Raw genomic sequence first — 8,641 nt, 5'->3', positions numbered from 1 at the left:
TTTTCGAACGCAATAGCTTCTGATGTAGGGTTGGAATGTCGCAGGTATCGGCGATTATTGCAGATGGCATCAGCAGAAACAGATCACTACCTTCCCGATTTTCAGCACAGAATCGGGTGTCCATTTCCTGGCTGAGGTGGTCGAGAAATGGAATGCACATGTTCCTGAGGTAGAACAGCAAGGGAGTATTGGCGGCAGTGTTCGGACGATGGATTTGTCGTTTTACAACTCTCGGCATTGTGACGTCACCCCCAACAGTATCTATCATGGCCTCAGCGTGATCGAACCAAAGAGAGAATTCAGTTTCAGCATTTGACGGGAGTTGAGTGAGCGCGTCCTTCTTGTCGTCAATCATAAGAGTATGCCTCCAGCACATCCATGCCGTTTCACTGCAGAGGGGGAGGGGGGGGGGGGAGGGGATGCGCACCCCCTGCACCCTCCTCCTGGATCGAAGGGGGGGAACACCCCCTGCACCCCCCACTAGATCCGCCCCTGAACATGGTGGCCATTTTGATAAAATGGACACTACAATTACCAGCAGATACCTCTCCTAATATCTTACTTCTTTCAGAGACCTAAATGCCACATGATGTTCTTGTTAATTCATTTTACTTTTCAAGCTGCAATCTTCATTCACGATTCCGCTTCAAAGGAGGAGTTAGGGTCAGGTTAGGGTTATCTACTCCAACATCAACACATCTGCTGTACGCCACATGGAGCCCAAATCTCCAAACTTTGATGTCAGATCTGCCTGTAGATTTGTCTCCCGACCATCACTTTTTTTCTCTGTTTCACTTTCTGCTCTCCCAACTCCACAAACTTCATCGCTTTTTTTGACGATCTTAATTCCTGCAATGAGGCCGTGACATCCGAACATCCTCAAGCAGAATTCCTCGATTTAGGAGACTTCAATGTACACCACAGGGAGTGGTTGAAAATCTTCCCACATGGATGTTGGGGGAGTTGAAGCTCGTATATTTTCCATTCTCAATGATTTGGAACAAATTTTTATTGCCCACCCTACCCATATCCCAGATCGTCATGACCACTCTTCCAATACTTGGGATTTGTTCTTCATCTCCAATCCATTGCGTTGCAGCTTCACAATTTGACCTCCAATTGGTTCTTCTGACCACAACCTTGTGAACATCACTTTGCTTACCACCACTCCTCCTCCGACTAAACACCAGTATTGGCATTTCAATGACACCAACTAGACTGGTTTACGAAACTTCTTTTCTGGTTTTCCATGGAAAAACGACTGCCTCTCCTCAGGCGATGCCTCCATCTCTGCTGCACATATAGCTGAGGTTATTGTTGCAGGAATGGAGGCTAAAATCCCATTCTTTCAAGTTTAGCTCTCCTACCAACTTATGTTTCAACCACTTCTGCTCTGCGGCTATTCTTGCAAGGGATGCGGCATATCGGGCATGGAAAAACTCTTCTTCCTCCAACTCTCATTCAGCTTTCATATCTGCCGGAAATTATTGCAAACATGTTATTCGTGAGGCGAGGCATTCGTTTGTCCAAAAGAAATGTGACAATCTCTCATCTTATTCCACAAATAGATCTTTCTGGTCCTTAGCCAAAAGTGTCACCAACAACTTCTGTCGCTCCACCTTTCGTTCGCTTTTCTGTTCCGATGATACCATAGCTGTCTCTCCGCCCGATGAAGCAACTCTTTTTGGTTCTCCTTTCTCCTCTAATTCCACACTGCATGACGGACATTCCATCTCCCTCAGATGTTCCCCTGAGAAACGTCATACCCCTCTCAATAATCTCTTTTCATGCAGTCAAAAAAATACACCCCTCTCTGGACACAAGCAAGTCATACAGACAAGAGACACATTCCTCCTTTTGTCTTGAAGGAGGGTTCTTCAGAACATGCTCCCGTGCTTGCTCATTTGTTTTGTTTTTGTTTAAAACCCCAAAGTTTTCACCTTTCCTGGAAACATGCCTCACGACAGCCTATTTTAAAGAAGGGTGGTCGTTCAAACCCTTCCGCTCGTCCTATTGCTCTGACTTCTACGACTTCCAAAGTCTTTGAATGTCTCCTCAATAACCATTTCCTCAAGCTCTTGAATCTCACAGTCTTATATCTGACCATCAATATGGCTTTCGCATACCTACCGGTGATATCCTTTCTTACATTACGAATGTCTGGGCATCTTCTCTGAAAGGCTTTGGGGAATCCTTTGTTGTTGGCCTTGATATCTCAAAAGGCTTTGGCAGATGTTTGGCATCGGGGTCTGATATCCAAGCTTCCCTCTTTCGGCTTTCCTCCTTCACTCTGCTCTCTCATATTGAGCTTTCTCTCCGACTGCTCTGTCTCCATAAATGTTTATGGTTCAACATCTTCCTCCTTCCCTATCAACAGCGGTGTCCATCAGGGTTCTGTCCTGTCTCCAACACTCTTCCTTCTTTTTATCAATGATCTTTTTCTTCTAAAAAGAATCAAATGCACTCGTATTTTGATGATTTAACATTACATTCCTCCGTGTTTTTCTCATCTGCCCATCTTCCCTCATTTGATCTGCATCTCGTTTGATCACAGCCACGACTTCAAATTTGGATTTGGAGGTCGTGGCTGTGAAATGTGGGGGCAAAAGTGGGGCAAATGTAATCAGATTACTCAATTTCTTCCCATCTCTCTCGAAATCTCCTCTCAATTCTCCAATCTTCTTTGAAAGCTCCACAATTACACCATGCGATTCAATCAACCTACTAGGTATTACCCTTCCATCAAATTTATCCTAGAATCCACAAATTACACAAATAGTCAAATCTGCATTGAAGAAACCAGGAGTGCTGTTCATATGTCGAAGATTCTTCTCCTTTGAACAGTTGCTTCAACTATATAAAGGATTGATTAATCCTTGTACAGAGTATTGCTCTCACATCTGGGAAGGTTCTAGCTCCATATACTTACTGGACAGAATTGAATCCAAAGTAATCCGACTTATAAACTCTCCCAATCTGACCTCAAAACTCGACCCGCTCAAATTACGCCACAAAGTTAGCTTTCTTTCTCTTTTCGACAGATATTACTTCCGTTTCTGCTCCCAAGAACTTGCTGCTTGTGTACCTCCACCATCAGCGAGACCACGGAATACTCGACAAGCCACTACATCTCATGATTATTGTGTGGCCATTGGAAACTCAAGGGTGGGCCGTTATGATGTTTATTTCTTCCTCTCCACTGCCAAACTCTGGAAATCTTTACCTTCTCATGCCGTTCCAAACACTTATGACCTTCCCATTTTTAAAAAGCAGATTTTTTATATCCTCAAAAACTCTAAGGCTATTCTCTCTTCACCTTTCTATCAATGCAGCTCTATTATTTTAGGCCTGGCCACGATGAGGACGATATATTCCGTGAGTGGAGGCATCAACATTTTTTTTAAATTGCTAAAATGTGCCATACACTTTTAAATATTGAATTTAGGATGCTTGAGTATCAATGCAGAATCACTGAACTACATATGATACAGATAAAAGGTCGTTAAAATTTATCTCATTGAAAAAAGACAACTCAGAGGCGAGCGTGCGCATGTCGAGGCCACCTTGGCAGCCCACTAGGGGCAGGTAACCAAGCTTTCAATGTAGTTACTCTGTCTTTTCATCAGTGAGTAGAATATCTCAAAAGGTTAAGAGACTCTCCTTTGTGGCACTTTAAATGATTCCTCAAAGACCTTACATTTGAGAAAGTCTCTGCACAAACCGTACACATGTACGGATGCTCTCTTGTGTGAATCCGCTCATGAGTCTGACAGTGCGTTGATCGAGTGAACCCCTTACCACAAACATTGCATGTATAAGGGCGCTCTCCCGTGTGAATTCGCTTGTGAATCCGACAGTCCGATGACCGAATGAACCCCTTACCACAAACATTGCATGTATAAGGGTGCTCTCCCGTGTGAATTCGCTTGTGAATCCGACAGTCCGATGACCGAATGAACCCCTTACCACAAACATTGCATGTATAAGGGCGCTCTCCCGTGTGAATTAGCTCGTGAGTCCGACAGTGCGTTGACCGAGTGAACCCCTTACCACAAACATTGCATGTATAAGGGCGCTCTCCCGTGTGAATTCGCTTGTGAATCCGACAGTCCGATGACCGAATGAACCCCTTACCACAAACATTGCATGTATAAGGGCGCTCGCCCGTGTGAATTCTCACGTGCCTCTGAATCGTTGTTGAAGAACCGAATCTCTTTTGGCACACCTTACAGGTGTACTGTTTCTTTCTTGTGTGAATATCAGAATGACTCACGAACATGCTTTTATTTTGCATTGAACAAGAATATTCAGTGCATTTGAACTCTTCATCACTGGGAACTTCTCGGTTCCTCTCCTTGTGCCTCTTCAAAACTGCCTTTTTGGTGAAGCTGTGAGAGCACGAGGTGCAGGTGAACTTCTTGAAGGGCTTCTTCTGTTCTCCTGTGAAGAGCATTCATCAATGTTAAAAAATGTCAGCACCGAGTTTACACTGAATGGAAGCTTAAACTCCCGACGCCAAATTGTATGTTGAGAACATATCAAGTTCAATAATGAACATAAACGCTCTCTAAATGATCTGCAATAAGTTTACATTCTGTTATTCCAGAGCCCACCCTGTCCTGCCGTTAAGAAGTGTTTTGTCCCAGAATGTTCTGGGTTGAACCTGTCATTCTCCAAATCATCACAAATTAACATATACTATACAAGTACACAGGTAACAAAATGCAGTGAAAGACTATTCTGCCCATCTGGCCGACACCACTGTCGAATCCACAAATGTGGGGGCCTTGTTCGAATGGGGTAAAGGGAGGATTTTTTTTTTTACTCTGCATGGTTTAGGCTCATGGAAGGGCTTTGACACAGAACAAATCAGGACACAACATCACAAAGGGAACAGCAGGAGAAAAGTGGAAACGCCAACAGCAGGGCGGAGGGAGAAAATAGACTGAGATGAACAAACGAGGGATGAAGGACAATGCAAATGGTGGACAAGATGGATACATAAGCAACATTTCAGAGGGGTAAGGTGGTTTATCAGGTGTAGAAAAGATCATGATTTTAGATTGGTGATGACTTGAGATAGTGGTGAACAGCTGTCTTAAAGATATGGAAGGAAGGATGAGATTGAGGAGAGAATAGCAGGTGGTTCCACAGGTGGGAAAAAGAGGAATAAAAGAGAGGAGGTGAGCATTGGTACTGGATTTTGGCATTTCAATTCAGAGAGGGTTGCTGGTGGACCGAGTGTATCTTGCAGAAAGCTGAGGGAGACAAAGCACGGAGAGGGCAGAAGGTGCAAATCTTGACAAGTCACCATCAGGTTTTAGAGGAGAGAGACAAGTTTGAAAGTTCATTCTTAAGATTGGACAGGTGTTGTTTTCTGGCTCTCCACAGAGTAGACACACACTTGTTGCGAGCTTTGTGGAATGATCTGAGGTCGTCTTCAGTTGGATTTGCTTTCCAAGAGGAAAATGCAAGTTGTTTTAAAGCAACTGCCTCACCACAGGATTCAGAGTACCAAGAGTGGGAAGATGGGTAAGATAATTGAAGACGAGATCGATGGCTGGACCGAACGCATGCACAGAAGCAGGCACACCGCAAACGGGCTCCTTTTATCTATTAGATGCCCAAAACCAACGACACTGCACAAATTGCTATAAGATGACAGGACTGAGCCAATGGGACAAGTGTAGGTTCTGTAAGGCAGAAACGCAAAGCACAAGCTACTTCCGATGCTGATGTAAAAACCTCATGTCAGAACAGCTGTGCACACAAAGGCATAACAAAGTATGTTGAGTAATCCACCGGCACATCTGCAAAAAATTAAATATCCCTGTTTCACAAAACTCATGGAAGCATGATCCAAAAGCAATCATTGAAAATAATAACGTCATGCTCATGTTTGACCTGATGTTACCATCCACCGTGAACATCGAAAAAAAGCACTGCGACTGGACGAAGCACTCAGGATCAAAAAGGAAAAGACAGCAATGCTAATTGAGGTTTCAGTAACCAGTGAGTTTGGTCTAAATAATGCAGAAATCAAGAAAATTACAAAATAGCAAGACCTCAAGAATGAAGTGAAAAGATCCTGGAAGCTGATGAACGCCAAAATTGCACCAGTGATAATTGGGGCAATGGGAATGTTAAAGAAGAACCTTGCAGAGATTTAAAAACCCATCCATGGGAACATTACCACAAACGAACTGCAGTTGGAGGCTGCATGGAGCTCAGTGACAATCCTGAAAAGAGCCCTTGGAACAAAACTCTGAGAACAACAAAACTTCACAACTTAGTCCATGAGTCACGATACTTCGTTTCATGGGAGGACTCCGTTCCACCTTCTGAAACCCAAATTATGGAGAAAACAATCAACAACACACAAAGGCACAGATACAGAGACAAATATACACACAACTAGATACACACACACACACACACACACACACACACACACACACACACACACACACACACACACACACACACACACACACACACACACACACGTGGTGGAAGGTGTTTGGGTGCAGGAGTGAAATGGAAAGATGGGTGGGGGGAGGGCAAGAGAGGGGATGAGGGAGGCAGTAGGGTCATGGAAATGGTAATAGGAATAGTGAGGATAGAAGGGTGAGTGGGTACATTGCAAACAACACACCACCTTTCACACAAAATATGGATATTGTTGCGGAAACGGAGTACGGCACTCCCCTTAGGGGGGTGGGGGGGGGGGGTTACTCCCCCTTCTATTTTCACTGGCCGTCTCCGCTCCTGAAGCTGCTCAGCTCCCTCCTGGGGAGGCAGGTGAGCAACCTCGTTCGCGACCGTGGACAAGATGTTAATTGCCGAGCGGATTAGCAGCCGTGGCACGAACCATTAGCAAGTAACTAGACCCGATTCTTAACGTTGGCCAAATCGTGCCACAGGTGTTCAATGATGGAAACCTCTAAAACGAATGGATGTGAAGAAAAGAAGGCAGAGTAAGGAGGAACAGGAATTTATTACTACTATTTACACAATCAAAAGTAACCAAGGAGAAGGAAAGAAACGAAAATAAAGACAGAAGGATGGAAGGATCAGAAGACACAGTGCAATTATTAGCTTATACAGGCTTACTTAAACCCCAGGACAAGACACACAAAACAAACTCACGTACACGAATGGGGAATGGCAGATTGGATTGGCTGGAGGGAGAGGAAGGTGGGACCACGAGGCTGGAAGGATTGGCAGGGCACACAGCAAACAGGTCCTCTCCGGGCTGGAAGCGAGCAAGGCGGCGGCGGCACACGTATCTCGTTCGTTGCACGCGGCAGGGCTGGTTCTTGCCTCGACACGCCTCGGGCTCTCTCTTGGTCTTTCTTGGCACCACCCTCTGTATCTCTTGCTGTATCTCTCTTCTTTTCGATTTTGTCGCACGCATATAGCATACCTCAAGCGCGGGTGTGATACACCCCCATCTGTTTGGGTACCGCCCTCCCCCGTGCTCTGTTTCGTGACCTTATATGGCAATGCCACGGTCTTGCAACCTTATTTGGGCATGGAGTCGAACAGCGCGCCCCTCGTGGCGATCCACGGGCTTGTATCCTTATTTGGCCATGGGGCTGAACAGCCCCGCCCCTCGTGGCGCGCCCTGGGCTTGCCTCTTCCCGGGTTGAGGGGGCGCGCACCCCACGCTTGTCAAGCTGCTTTACCCAGAGAGGGAGAGTTTGGCTGGGAAATGTAATTATTGAAGGGGAGCTATCCTTATTTGATTCGGTGCAATGGAGTGTCAATTACTGGGCAACAGAGCCTTAAACTACATAGAATAATTTTGGTTATGACTAACTTCCCTGCTAATGTCTGCTGCTCTTCTTCTGCTCCAATCGGTTCTTCTGATCATGTGCTTGACAAAGTGGACATCTCTCTAGCCATTCTCAGAGAGCCTCCTCAGCGTCGACGAGTCTGGCATTTCACTCAGGCCGACTGGGACGGTCTTCAAGCAGCCATCAATCGTCTGGATTGGTCTCCCATCTCCACTGCCTCTGACATCAATTCTTCCTGGGAATTCTTCCAAAGCAAACTGATCTCTCTCATGCACAGATTTATCCCATCTCGCCTTCAGTTGTCTTACCCTTCCTCCCATCCATGGTACACTGAATCTTGTGGTGAGGCAGTTGCCCTGAAACAACTTGCCTTTGCCTCTTGGAAGGCTAATCCAACTGAAGGAAATCTCAGTTCCTTCCACCAAGCTCGGAACAAGTGTGTGTCTACCCTCAGGAGTGCCAGGAAGCACTATCTCTCCTCACTCAAGAATGAACTCTCAAACCTGTCTCCTTCCTCCAAATCCTGGTGGCGTCTGGTCAAATCCGTTTCTGGTGTTTGTTCCCCCTCCATCCCCTCCCTTACCTCAAATGGCCACACAGTTGACATCGCACATGACAAAGCCGAATGCCTCAACTCTGTGTTTGCCTCAAAATCCTTAGTCCCAAACCCATCTCTCTCTGTTCCCACCTTTCCCAGTCGAACCAAACTGCTCCTGGACTCTGTGACCTTCTCCCCTGACAAGGTGGAGGAGTCTTTGTCAAACCTCGACTCTGATTCTGCAATTGGACCAGATGGCATCAGCCCACGGGTCCTAAAATCCTGCTCTGCCGCTCTATCTCAC

Source organism: Myxine glutinosa, chromosome 1 (genome assembly GCF_964187855.1).
Source record: "Myxine glutinosa chromosome 1, kmMyxGlut1.1, whole genome shotgun sequence".
Lineage (NCBI taxonomy): Eukaryota > Metazoa > Chordata > Myxini > Myxiniformes > Myxinidae > Myxine > Myxine glutinosa.
This window is presented reverse-complemented; position numbering follows the sequence as displayed.